This window comes from Phacochoerus africanus, chromosome 5 (assembly GCF_016906955.1).
Source record: "Phacochoerus africanus isolate WHEZ1 chromosome 5, ROS_Pafr_v1, whole genome shotgun sequence".
NCBI classification, from domain to species: domain Eukaryota; kingdom Metazoa; phylum Chordata; class Mammalia; order Artiodactyla; family Suidae; genus Phacochoerus; species Phacochoerus africanus.
The window spans coordinates 77117764-77131093 of record NC_062548.1 but is presented as its reverse complement, the minus strand read 5'-3'; the positions used below and the strand labels follow the sequence as shown (position 1 = coordinate 77131093).

The 13330-nt window shown below is 40.0% G+C and overlaps 1 long non-coding RNA gene across 3 annotated transcripts in view; it reads left to right on the top strand.

The window, feature by feature from the left end:
- LOC125127982 (uncharacterized) overlaps positions 1-13330 on the top strand; it is a 41660-nt gene that overhangs the window by 1078 nt on the left and 27252 nt on the right. For all 3 annotated transcript variants that reach the window (XR_007135103.1, XR_007135102.1, XR_007135101.1), the window contains exon 2: positions 3908-4033. This is a non-coding gene — a long non-coding RNA (uncharacterized LOC125127982). The remainder of the gene's footprint in view (positions 1-3907; positions 4034-13330) is intronic.

Below are 13330 nucleotides of genomic sequence, written 5' to 3'. Positions count from 1 at the left end.
GTTCCCTAGTATGGGAACTTCCATATGCTGCAGGCATGGCCCTAAAAAGACAAAAAATAATTACTTTTTTTTTTTTACCATGACTGCGGGCAAGTGGAAGTTCCCAGGTCAGGTACTGAACTTACAACACAACACTGGCACAAGCCACTGGAGTGACAGTGCTGGATCCTTAACCCACTGTGCCACAGGAGAACTCCTCAAAAATTTCTTTTAATAATATATCAGGAGTTCCTGTCATGGCTCAGTGGTTAATGCAGTGGAGTTCCCGTCGTGGCTTAGTCGTTAACGAATATGACTAGGAACCATGAGGTTTTGAGTTCGATCCCTGGCCTCGCTCAGTGGGTTAAGGATATGGAGTTGCCATGAGCTGTGGTGTAGGTTGCAGACCTGGCTCGGATCTGGTGTTGCTGTGGCTGTGGCACAGGCCGGCAGCTACAGCTCCGAGTAGGCCCTTAGCCTGGGAACCTCCATATGCTGTGGGTGTGGCCCTAAAAAAGACTAAATAAATAAATAAATAATATATCAATTTTTAACTTGCTTGATCCTTTAAAAATTATATCAAAAGCAAAAAAAAATGAAAACTACCACGCAGAAATTTATTACACAGTCATTGGAGCCCTTCACTTCCACAGTTTCTGAGAAGTATATTAAAAAGTTTTTACAGGTTAGTTACCATCATGGCTCAGAAGAAACGAATCCAACTAGTAACCATGAGGTCACAGGTTTGATCTCTGGCCTCGCTCAGTGGGTTAAAGATCTGGCGTTGCTGTAAGCTGTGGTGTTGGTCACAGACGCAGCTCGGATCTGGCATTGCTGTGGCTGTGGTGTGGCTGTGGCTGAAGCTCTGACTCTTCCCCTAACCTGGGAATTTCCATATGCTGTGGGTGCAGCCCTAAAAAACAACAACAACAAAAACTTAAAAATAAAAATGAAATAAAAAGCTGCTTATAGACTTCGATTTTTTTTTTGATCATCCCAAGTCATATGTACTTCCAAGGCCCAAGGATCAAATCTGAGCTGTAGCTGAGAACTATGCCTCGGCTGTGGCAATGCCAGATCCTTAACCCACAGTGTTGGGCCAGGATCAAACCTGCATTCCAGCTTTCCCAAGGCAATAAAGATCCCATTGTGCCACAGTAGGACCTCCTTCAGTATTTTTCATCAGTGCTTTCTTTGGTCTCCCCTCATGGGACTCCCCTCCTAAAAAATGGTTCCTCCTTTGACAATTAGTTGAGGAATAGAAGAAGCAAATTCATTAAGCAAAAATTGTCATTCCTCCCCTAGACTTACACTGATACAGCCCAACATGAACAAAATACTCCACTTCCAAACCGTAGTTTCACCTTTGACAGAAATAAGAGCAATATACAAAGTCTTAAGGCATGTGTTTGGTGACTTGATTAGTAATTAAGATGCTTCTGAGAGACCAATTATTTAGCATGGTCCTCTTGTTTGGCTCTCTGGAGAGTTTTGTACTGTGAAGTAATTGGTGACAGGTGTGCCTTCCTTTTGTAAAGTGGAAGAAAGACTATTGTGAAAGGGAAGGTGGAAAAGGAGAGTCAGCATATACTTTTACCACAGGCAGGTCAATTTTAGGACACATTTCATATGAAAATGAAAAAATCTTGAGTTAATTTTCCTAAAATTATATACCCACATTCCCCTTGGCTTGTAATGTATGCCTTCCCCTGTTGGAAGAATGCTGAATTACTACACAGTGAAGATTCTAATTCATAGAACATCCCACATTTTTCCCCAGTCCCTCTAGTCCCCACCTTTCCTGCAGGGTTACTTATGCTCCTAAGACATTTTTCAAAAAGTTAAAAAGTAATAGGTGGTGGTTCTGGAAACATGGAATGTCTTCCATTACAAATATTTAGAAATGGTGGGTAAAATACAAGAAAAAAATCTTTAAATCTATAGCTGAGCTTGCAAGAAAGAGAAATCTTCAGGTAACAGAAGTTGAAGCCAGTGCTGAAATCTGAGGCAAAAGATTCCAGTGACTATTGCAACTGCCAGGGGGAGTGGGGGAAGTTACCATTATTAGAGACTTGATTTTAAGGCATATGCAAGAATAAAGGACATGGTTCTGGACCTGTTCCAGACAGGAAGCTGAAACAGGAATCTCTATGAGAAGCTGGAACTAACAAAGGGTGGCACCCTCAGTGAAAGGATAGTAGGAAAAAAATCTGCTCACCAGCACAGGCAGGTGACAAGAAAATACATATTTCTTTGCCCATACACTGGTAAGAAAAAATATTTTCATTGGACCATTGAAAACCCAGGCCTGCTTCCCACATTGGTTTTGGCTTAACACTACCCCTATAGTCCAGGAATCCTTAAATTAAGAAATTAACAACAGCCAAAAAAGAAAGTAACATAAATATTGACCCCGGGCCAATGGAAAACCCTGAGGCACTTACAGGAGCAAATGGAAAACCATTCTGGAGGGAAGCTCCTTAACCTAAGGGTACACAGTGTTCTCATAGAATAAAACCAATCCAGGAAAAAAAGTTTTAAAATAAAAGAGCATTAAATACAAAAAGGAAATCAAACATGAGCTCAGTCAGAAGACACAAAAGGATTAGAGTCCTAAAATCCTAAAATACTAGATTGACAATCTAGAAGTGAATATAAAATGAGTATGCCTAAAATAATTGGACCTGAAAGAAGAGATCCAAACCCTGAGATTAAGAGAAAGACCTTATGAATGTGGGAAATCACCAAAGAGAAATTTTAGAAATCGTAGACATACTCATTGAAATTTAAAACAGTTAAATAGACACAATTGAAGAGAAAAAATTAATTACTAGAAGCTAAATCTGAGGATATTTTCCAGAAGGCAGCAAAAAAAAAAAAAGGTAGAAAATATGAATGAGAAATTGAGATATAGAGAAAAGAGATGTACTTAAAATAGAAGAGAGTGGGAGTTCCCATCATGGCTCAGTGGTTAACGAATCTGACTAGGAACAATGAGGTTGCAGGTTCGATCTCTGACCTCGCTCAGTGGGTTAAGGATCCAGTGTTGCCGTGAGCTGTGGTGGACGTTGAAGATGTGGCTAGGATCCCTTGTTGCTGTGGCTGTGGTGTAGGCCAGCAGCTGCAGCTCCAATTTGATCCCTAGCCTGGGAACCTTCATATGCCGCGGGTGCAGCCCTAAAAAAAGAAAAAAAGCCACATTTAGTAGCAAAGACATAAAAAAGGATTTAAGAACTCAAAGAGAAGAAATTTAGATTACCCACAGAGAAAAAAACAATTAGACAGAAGACTATTCCCAACAATAATACTGCCCAGAAAACAATGGAATGATATCTTCAACACGGTAAAGGAAATATAAAAATTAATCTAGAATTCTGTGCCCAGCTAAAGCATCCTTCAAGCATAAACATGAATTGAAGGATGCTTCAGACCAAAAAATAAAAAACAAAAATCTAAGAAAATTTATACTAGACCTTTTCTAAAACAGTTACTGAAAGTTGTATTTCAGAAGAAAAAATTAAACTCAGAGAAATAAATGGGATGCAAAAAGCTGATAAAAGTAAAAGAGAATTAAGCGAAGTTGTCAAAGAAGCTAGCACCAAAGGGGGAAAAAAAGAGTAATTGAACTACATCAAAACTGAAGATGTCTTCAAAAGATACTCCTTTTCCTCTCTCAACGCGGCATGTTTATTCTTTGTTTTTGCATCAGTTCTCTATTGACACAACAATGCTGGTAACAAACCACCCACTTATTATTCACAAATCTTTGGTAGCTGAGCCATTATCTGATCTTATTGGACTTGCTCAGGCATCTGTTATAATCAGCTGTTGATCTCAGCTAGGCTCTCACATGACGAGAGTTGGCTGGCTATTTTCTGACCTAGGAATGATCTCTGCTTTTCTCCACATGTCTCTTACATCCCTCCAGTGAACTAGCTGGGACAAATTCTCTTGCCGAAAGTGGAGCTGCAAAGGCACAAGAGAGCAAGTGGAAATGCACAGGTGCTTTTCCAGCCCCTGCTTGTTCATGTCTGTTAACGTTCCATTGGCCAAGGTAAGTTATATGGTCAAACCCATAGTCAGAGGGCGAGGGGACTACAAAGTTAATGGCAAAGGGTGTGGAGATAGGGAGTCCTTAATGGAGGCCATTGACAGAAGACGCAATTGTGTTTGTTAGTCTATCTTTATCTGTTGAATAATTCCATATAATTATTTGGAGTCATTTCCCCCCCCCAAAGTAAAATTTCTCCTGTTGTCATTTGTTATTACAGAATTATGAGAAACATCGCCTCAATCCATGCTCAAAAATAAACTCAAAATGGCTTAAAGACTTAAACATAAGGCATGACGCCATGAAACTCCTAGAAGAGAACAGAGGCAAAACATTCTCTGACATAAATCACACCAGTGTTTTCTCAGGCCTGTCTCCCAAGGGAATAGAAATAAAAAAACAAAATAAACAAACCTAATCAAACTTAAAATCTTTTGCACAGCAAAGGAAACCATAAATTAAATAAAAAGACAACCTACAGAATGGGAGAAGATATTTGCGAATGATGCAACTAACAAGGGCTTAATTTCCAAAATACACAAACAGCTCATACAACTCAACAACCAAAGCAAAGAACCCATTTGAAAAACGGGCAGAAGATCTAAGTAGACATTTCTCCAAAGAAGATAAATAGGCACATGAAAAGATGCCCAGCATTGATATTATTAGATAAACGCAAATCAAAACTACAATGACGTTCCACCTCACACCAGTCAGAATGGCCATCATTAAAAAGTCTCCAATAACAAATGCTGGAGAGGGTGTGGAGAGAAGGGAACCTTCCTATACAGTTGGTGGGAATATAAGTTGGTGCAGCCATTATGGAAAATAGCATGGAGATTTCTCAGAAAACTAAAAGTAGAATTACCATATGACACAGCAATCCCACTCCTAAGCATATATCTGGACAAAACTGTAGTTTAAGAAGATATATGCACCTCTGTGTTCATAGCAGCACTATTGAGAATAGTCAAGACATGGCAGCAATTTCAATGTCCATGGATAATGAAGATGTGGTACATGTATATAATGGGATACTATTCAATCTTAAAAAAGAATGAAATAATGTTATTTACAGTAACATGGATGGACCTGGAGAATATCGTACTAAGTCAGAAAGAGAAAGACAAATACCATATGTTATCACTTGTATATAGAATCTAAAATATGACACAAATGAACCTATACAAAACAGAAACAAACTCACAGACTTAGAGGATTTGCGGTTGCTAAAGGGAGGGGAGGGTGGGGGAAGGTCAGACTAGGCATTTGGGGTTAGTATATGCAGACCATTAATATGGAAGGGATAAACAAGTTCCTACTGTATAGCACAGGGAACTATATTCAATATCCTGAGATAAATTATAAGGGAAAAGAATATTAAAAAAAGAATATATAGATGTATAAATGAATCACTTTGCTCTACCACAGAAGTTAACACAACATGGTAAATCAACTATACGTCAATATAAAAAAAGAAACAGGGAGCTCTCTTGTGGCACAGCAAGTTAAAGATCTGGCATTGTCACTGCAATGGCTGGGATGGGGTTTGATCCCTGGCCCAGGAACTTCCATATGCCATGAGCGTAGCCAAAAAAAGAAAGAAACAGATCGTAATAGACAAGCAAAATGAACATAAAGAAATATGATAATGACTCCCACTTATAGAGACAATCACTGATGTATATTCTTTCAGATTTTGATCTCTCTCTGCATATTAGGTATGATCATAATTATATATAATGTAAAAGTAATTTTAGAACAGACCTAAATTTATTTGGTCTCAATGAAAAATCATTTTTCACAGAGTGCCATTTAAAACTCAACTGCATATGGAAAATTATTGTCTTCAGGCACAGGCTTCTTATACTAAACATAACTTTTATCTTTTGAATGAGATACTTCTTCAGCAGTTCTATCTGCTGGTTTGCCCATGGTCAGTGATATTACCCATGAAATACTAAATGTTGACAGTTTGTGAAGTTATACATTCATCATGCCTTTTCCTGAGAAGTTCAGAGATGAATTGAATAATAAATATTCAATTTAAATCAAAATTGAATTTTTATTAAGCATGCACTTTCAGAGTTCCCTCTATGGCACAATGGGTTGAGGTTCCAGCATTAGCCGCTACTCAGATTCAGTCCCTTGCCTGGGAACTTCCAAATACCGTGGTAGCAGCCAAAAAAAAAAAAAAAAGAGCTTTCTTTTTTCTTCCTTTGAACTCATTTTTTTTGGGGGGGGGGCAGGAATTGAATCTGAGCCCCAGGTACAAACTCTGCCAGGGATGGAATCCATGCCTACAGAGTGACCAGAGCCACTGCAGTCAGATTCTTAACCCACTGTACCACAGTAGGAACTCCCCCACTTTTTTGTCTTTTTTTTTTTAGGGCTGCACCCATGACATTAGACTCCCAGGCTAGGGGTCTAATCAGAGCTGCAACCTGCACCACAGCTCACAGTAACCCTAGATCCTTAACCCTCTGAGCAAGGCCAGGGATTGAATTCATGTCCTCATGGATACTAGTCAGGTTCATTACCACTGAGCCACAATGGGAACACCTGGGAACTCCTCCCCCACTTTTTTTTGTCTTTTATTTTGTCTTTTCTAGGGCCATACCCGTGGCATATGGAGGTTCTCAGGCTAGGGGTTTAATTGGAGCCATAGCCACCGGCCTACACTAGAGTCACAGTAACGCCAGATCCAAGCCACGTCTGCAACCTACACCACAGCTCACAGCAACGCCAGATCCTTAACCCACTGAGCGAGGCCAGGGATCAAACCTGCAACCTCATGGTTCCTAGTCAGATTCATTAACCACTGAGCCACGATGGGAACTCCGGAACTTCTCCTTTTAACTCATCTTTGTCAAAGGTCTTATTTCGCAATATAAAGGTATTACCAAACAATAGCATAAATAAATAATTGACAATTATCATTGTGCAATGAATAACAAAACCACTGTGACAAGGGTGTCCAGTCTACTTTCAACACACTCTATTGCAGCACTCTTCAGCCTCTATTTCCTTTTTTTAAATTACTCAATGAATTTATTACATTTATAGCTGTACAATGATCATCACAATCTAATTTTATAGGATTTCCATCCCACAACCCCAGCGCATCCCCCCACCCCCTGACCTGTCTCCTTTGGAAACCATAAGTTTTTCAAAGTCTGTGAGTCAGTATCTGTTCTGCAAAGAAGTTCATTCTGTCCTTTTTTCAGATTCCATATGTCAGTGAAAGCATTTGATATTGGTGTCTCATTGGATGGCTGACTTCACTTAGCATGATCATTTCTAGGTCCATCCATGTTGCTAAAAATGCCAGTATTTTGTTCCTTTTAATCAGCCTCTATTTCCTGCACATAGTTCTCATTTATCTAATCCAGAGTTTCCCAGGTTTCCCTGACTGGTGGCCTAGCAGACCTGGCACTGCTGTGTGGTATGCCAAATAGTCATCAGGGGCAACCACATCTACCACTTCTCTTGCTACCATCCAAAGTCACAAACAGTTCACTGACCTTGCCTTATTTTATCAGTAAGTGCCCAGCATGTTGTTTTTGAAAGACAAACCATAACTACCTTGCCTCTGGAAAGGGTTGGGAAAAGAGATACAGATTATTGGTTTTATTTCAGTTTATCCACGAGTTACAGTGAGAATTCTCTTTGCTGTGGATGAATTGCACACACTAGAGATGGTAAAAGCTGAAGTGCAAAGTAGAGGTTTACCAAACTTATCCCAGCATATTATAATGCAATCACTAATACTATGTGTTTTTTAAAAAATAGCAGATCTAAGACAAATGCCAAAATGGATGGCAGTTGGACCACAGTAACCCTGAAGCATCATTGCCCCAGTTATAAAGCTGTAGTAATTAAGACACCAGTCAGGGAAACCCAGTGCATTGTGGGCACTGGGATGGACGAATAGACATTGGAAAAATAGGAACCAGAAACTGACCAACAGATAAATAGAAACTTGATATTTGACAGATCTGTGAGGAGAGAGACAATTGTACCAGGATATTTGATTATCTATAAGGGAAAAAAAAGTGGGCCTTTACACCAATCATAAGAAATCAGTTCACAATGGACTTACATGTGAAGGACAAATGTTTAAAATATTTGGAATTCCCTGGTGGCTCATAGAGTTAAGGATCCAGTGTTGTCACTCCTATGGCTTGGATCGCTACTCTGGTGTGGATTCAGTCCCTGACCCTGGAACTTCCAGGTGCTGCAGGCGTAGCCAAAAAAATTATGTGTATATATATATGTATATATGTGTGTGTGTGTGTGTGTATAATTTATATATAAATGAGTAAAAGCTTTCTGGGAGTTCCCGTCATGGCACAGTAGTTAACGAATCCAACTAGGAACCATGAGGTTGCGGGTTCGATCCCTGGCCTTGCTCAGTGGGTTAAGGATCCGATCCAGCGTTGCCGTGAGCTATGGTGTAGGTCGCAGATGTAGCTCGGATCCCTCGTTGCTGTGGCTCTGGCGTAGGCTGGCAGCTACCGCTCCGATTCGACCCCTAGCCTGGGAACCTCCATATGCCATGGGAGCGGCCCAAGAAATGGCAAAAAAGAAAAAAAAAAAAAAAGCTTTCTGACTTTGGAGTAGGGAAGGATTCCCTAAATGAGACACAAAAAAACATAAATCTTTAGGGAACAAAATTGATAAATTTGACTACATTAAAATTGATGACTTTTTTTCAGAAAAAGACACCATAAAGAGAACAAAAAGACAAGCTACAAACACAAAATATCTGCAATGAAGTAATAGAAGTTTAGGATCCAGAATACATAAAGAACTCCTATGAATCAACTAGAAAAATACAACACAATAGAAAAATGCGCAAATACATGACAAGATATTTAACAGGACAAAAGAATATGAATTATCCATCAGTACACAAAAAGATGATTGACCTCATTCATTATCAAGGACATGCAACACAAAACCACAGTAAGATATTTTATCATAGCTATTACATTGGCACAAAAATAAAATGTCAGAAACCACCAAGTAGTTAATAAAGATATGAAGCAGCTAGGACTCTCATTCACTGTTTTTAAGACTGTATGTTGTACAGTTTGATATTTTCTATTAAAGATGCACAAAAATTACCAGTGATTCAATTCTTATGGGTATGCATCCTAGAGAAACTTTTGCACAAGTGTACTGAAGACAAGTAGAAAATGATCTTAGAGCATTTTTGTTTGTTTGTTTTTTGGGTTTTTTAATGGCCATAGCATGGTGTATGAAATTTCCTGGGCCAGGAATTGAATCCAAGTCACAACTGTGACCTATGCCACAGCTGCAGCAATGCCTGATCCTTAACCCACCAGGCCAGGCTGGGGATTGAAGCTACACCTCCACAATGATCTGAGCTGTTAAAGCATTGTTTTTAATAGCAAACAAAAGCAATTGGAAGCTTAGAGATTGGAGATAAATTGTGGAATATTCATGAATTCCAGTTACATGGATCAAGATGGTTGAATATAAAACATACTACTGAGTGAAAAAAAAAAATCCCTCTAGAATTCTACCTCCCTGCAGACTAAGGCACTGGGAGAAAAGGAGGCTGTACTGAATGTAGCCTCCTTTGACATTCTTTGCTTCTGTGTTGTTCTTGAGGGTAGCCGGTAGGGCTTGGGATCAGAGAACTGGACAGTGGATCCCTTCACACACTCACCCAACTGGCTTTCCACCATGTTCCTCACTCTATGCCTGGAAAAAGGGTGTCCAAGATGTGTTTGTTGAACTGATCAGAGCCATTGTTGGCATTTCAGTGAGCTGCTGGTAGGATGTGAAAATAGCTACATGGTGAAGTGGTGTTTGCCAGCGCCTGTCTTGTTCCCTACCTCTGCCAGAACTCTAGCTAATATTTTCGGGGAAGTCGGGCCCATTTACAGGAGGCTGACAGCAGGTGTTCAGAATTTTTAGGATTTGGGTTTAATTTCAGATAAGCAGGACAATCTGGGCTCTCTCCCAATGAGAAACGGATTCTGCTGTCTTTTTCTGCCTTTTTAACATTTCAAGTTCTTGTACCATCCACCCATATAAAACTTTCTTCTTTAGAAAGAGAGCTGAGAAACTGACAAAAGCACCAGCTCAGTTTCCTTTCTTTCTTTTTAATCTGCAGCTGGACAGACGGCAGGAGCAAGGAGGCTTGGTTGTGGGTGGTACAGCCTGGTGTGCATGAGAATCAGTTAGAGAAGAGGGAGAGCGCTCAGAATTTTCCATATTTATCCTACTGTGTAATCAGAGGGAACCTACTGTGATAGAAATGGAGGATTATGAATTGATAAGAGCAAGCTATTGATACTTGCTTTTGTTCCTGGGCAAGCTAATGAATGAAAATGTACATAATATGTAGACGTGTAATGGACATTTTGTGGGTCAGCCTTTCTATGGGTATACCCAATGATTTCTGTGTCTATTTCAGTCTACAGATTCAGTGTTAATGCCTATCAAATTAACAATGATATTTTTCACAGAATTAGAACAAAATATTTTAAAATTTTTTTGGAAATACAAAAGACCCTGAATAGCCAAAGCAATTCTGAGGAAGCAAAATGGAGCTGGAGGAATCAGGCTCCCTAACTTCAGGCTATACTACAAAGCTACAGTTATCAAAACAGTATGGTACTGGTGCAAAAATAGAAATATAGATCAAGAGAACAGGATAGAAAGCCCAGGAGTTCCCATCGTGGCTCAGTGGTTAACAAATTTGACTAGAAACTGTGAGGTTGTGGGTTCGATCCCCGGCCTTGTTCAGTGGGTTAAGGATCCAGCACTGCCGTGAGCTATGATGTAGGTCGCAGACACGGCTCAGATCCTGAGTTGCCGTGGCTGTGGTATAGGCCAGTGTCTACAGCTCTCATTAGGCCCCTGGCCTGGAAACCTCCATATGCTGCAGGATTGGCTCTAGAAAAGGCAGAAAGACCGAAAAAAAAAAAAAAAAGAAAGAAAAGAAAGAAAGCCCAGAAATAAGAGTTCCCATCTTGGTGCAGCAGAAACAAATCCAACTAGGAACCATGAGGTTTTGGGTTTGATCCCTGGCCCTGCTCAGTGGGTTAAGGATCCGGCATTGCCGTGAGCTGTGGTGTAGGTTGCAGACACAGCTCAGGTCAGGCATTGCTGTGGCTGTCATGTAGACCAGCAGCAACACCTCTGATTGGACCCCTGGCCTGGGAACCTCCGTATGCTGTGGGTGCAGCCCTAAAAAGACAACAAAGACCAAGAAAGGAAAAGAAAAGAAAAGTAAACCCAGAAATAAACCCAAGTTCCCATGGGCAATTAATCTGTAACAAAGGAGGCAAGAGTATACAACAGAGAAAAGACAGTCTCTTCAATAAGTGGTGCTGGGGAAACTGGACATCTGCATGCAATCAGAATGAAATCAGAACATTTTCTAATACCATAAACTCAAAATGGATTAAAGATCTAAATGTAAGACCAGATACAGCATATAGATTTGTATTCCGCTATTTTGTTTAGGGGCATGATGTGACTTCAAATAAAATGGCACACTAGGAGTTCCCATTGTGGCTCAGCGGGTTAAGAACCCAACAGAGTGTCTGTGAGTATGCGGGTTCGATCCTTGGCCTCCCTTGGTGGATTAAGGATCCGGCATTGCCACAAGCTGCAACGTAGATCACAGATGCAGCTTGGATCCAGTGTTGCTATGACTGTGGCAGAGGCCTCAGCTACAGATCCAATTCGACCCCTAGCTGGGGAATTTCCATATGCTATAGGTGCAGTCATTAAAAGAAAAAATTAAATTAAATGACACGCTAATCTCATGACTTTATAATCACGCTGATAATACATTATCACATGTACATTCACTTAAAGAAAAACTTTTGTGTATTTTTAAGTATGTGTATCCTTTTTTCCCCCTTGAGCGCATCCTCACGGACACTATGTCCAGTCCTTAACAAATGGAGCCACAAAGGGAACTCCCTATATGCATTTTATTGAATGTAAATATCTCCTCCATTTAAAAAACATTTGGCTTTTTTAAAAGTTGCCTCTTTCAAATTAGCAGAGTTCATAACCAAGATAGAGAAGAGATTTATTTAGGACTTAAAACTGAACAAAGTTGAGTTACCTATAATAGCCAAATCATAGAGATAGAGAGTAGAATGATGTTTACCAAGAGCTGGGAGTAGAGGGGATTGGGAGGTTATTGTTTAATGGGAGTTTCAGTTGGGGCAGATGAAAAAGTTCTAGAGATGGATAGTGGTTATGGTTGCATAATAATGTGAATGTACTTAATGCCACTGAACTTAAAAATTATTAAAATAGTATATTTTATGTTATGTATATTTTACCACAATGAAAAACATTTTAAAACACTAAACAGTTAATTACTAAGTAATTACATTTATTGTCTTGAATTTGTTTTGAAATATGACAGTGTTGGAGTTCCCATCGTGGCGCAGTGGTTAACGAATCCGACTAGGAACCATGAGGTTGCGGGTTCGGTCCCTGCCCTTGCTCAGTGGGTTAACGATCCGGCGTTGTCGTGAGCTGTGGTGTAGGTTGCAGACACGTCTCGGATCCCGCGTTGCTGTGGCTCTGGCGTAGGCCAGTGGCTAAAGCTCCGATTAGACCCCTAGCCCGGGAACCTCCATATACCGCGGGAGCGGCCCAAAGAAATAGCAAAAAGACAAAAAAAAAAAAAAGAAATATGACAATGTTATACATTATGTTAAAATGCATTGAGTCTCAGGATAGCAGATTCAGAAACAAATGAATAAGAGAATTTTGCCTTAAAAGGAAATTAAACTTAACGGATGTGGTTTGTAGATTCATGGGAAATGAAGAAGACTTTGAAATTGTGGGAGACCCCAAATTGGTTGTTAGTTAACTTGTTCACACTCTATCTTCGTCCATTCGGCCTGCTATAACAAAATATTGGAGACTGGGTGGCTTACAAATAAAAGACATTTATTTCTCCTAGTTCTGGAGTCTGGAAGTGAGAGATCAGGGTGCCAGGGGAATGAGGCAAGGACTCTCTTCCTGGTCGTAGACTTCTTGTATCTTCACGTGGCAGAAGTGGGTAGAGAGCTGTACGCAGTCTCTTTGATAAGAGCACTAATCCCATTTCTGAGGGATGGACCATCATAACCTAATCACCTCGCAAAGTTCTTTCTCACATTCAAACACCATCACATAGGAAGTTAGGATTTCAACATATTAATTTTGGAAGGACATAAACATTCAGTTTGTAGCAAAGCCTCACTGTCCCTAGTAGATGACAGGGGCATGTGAAAACCCAGGCAATTT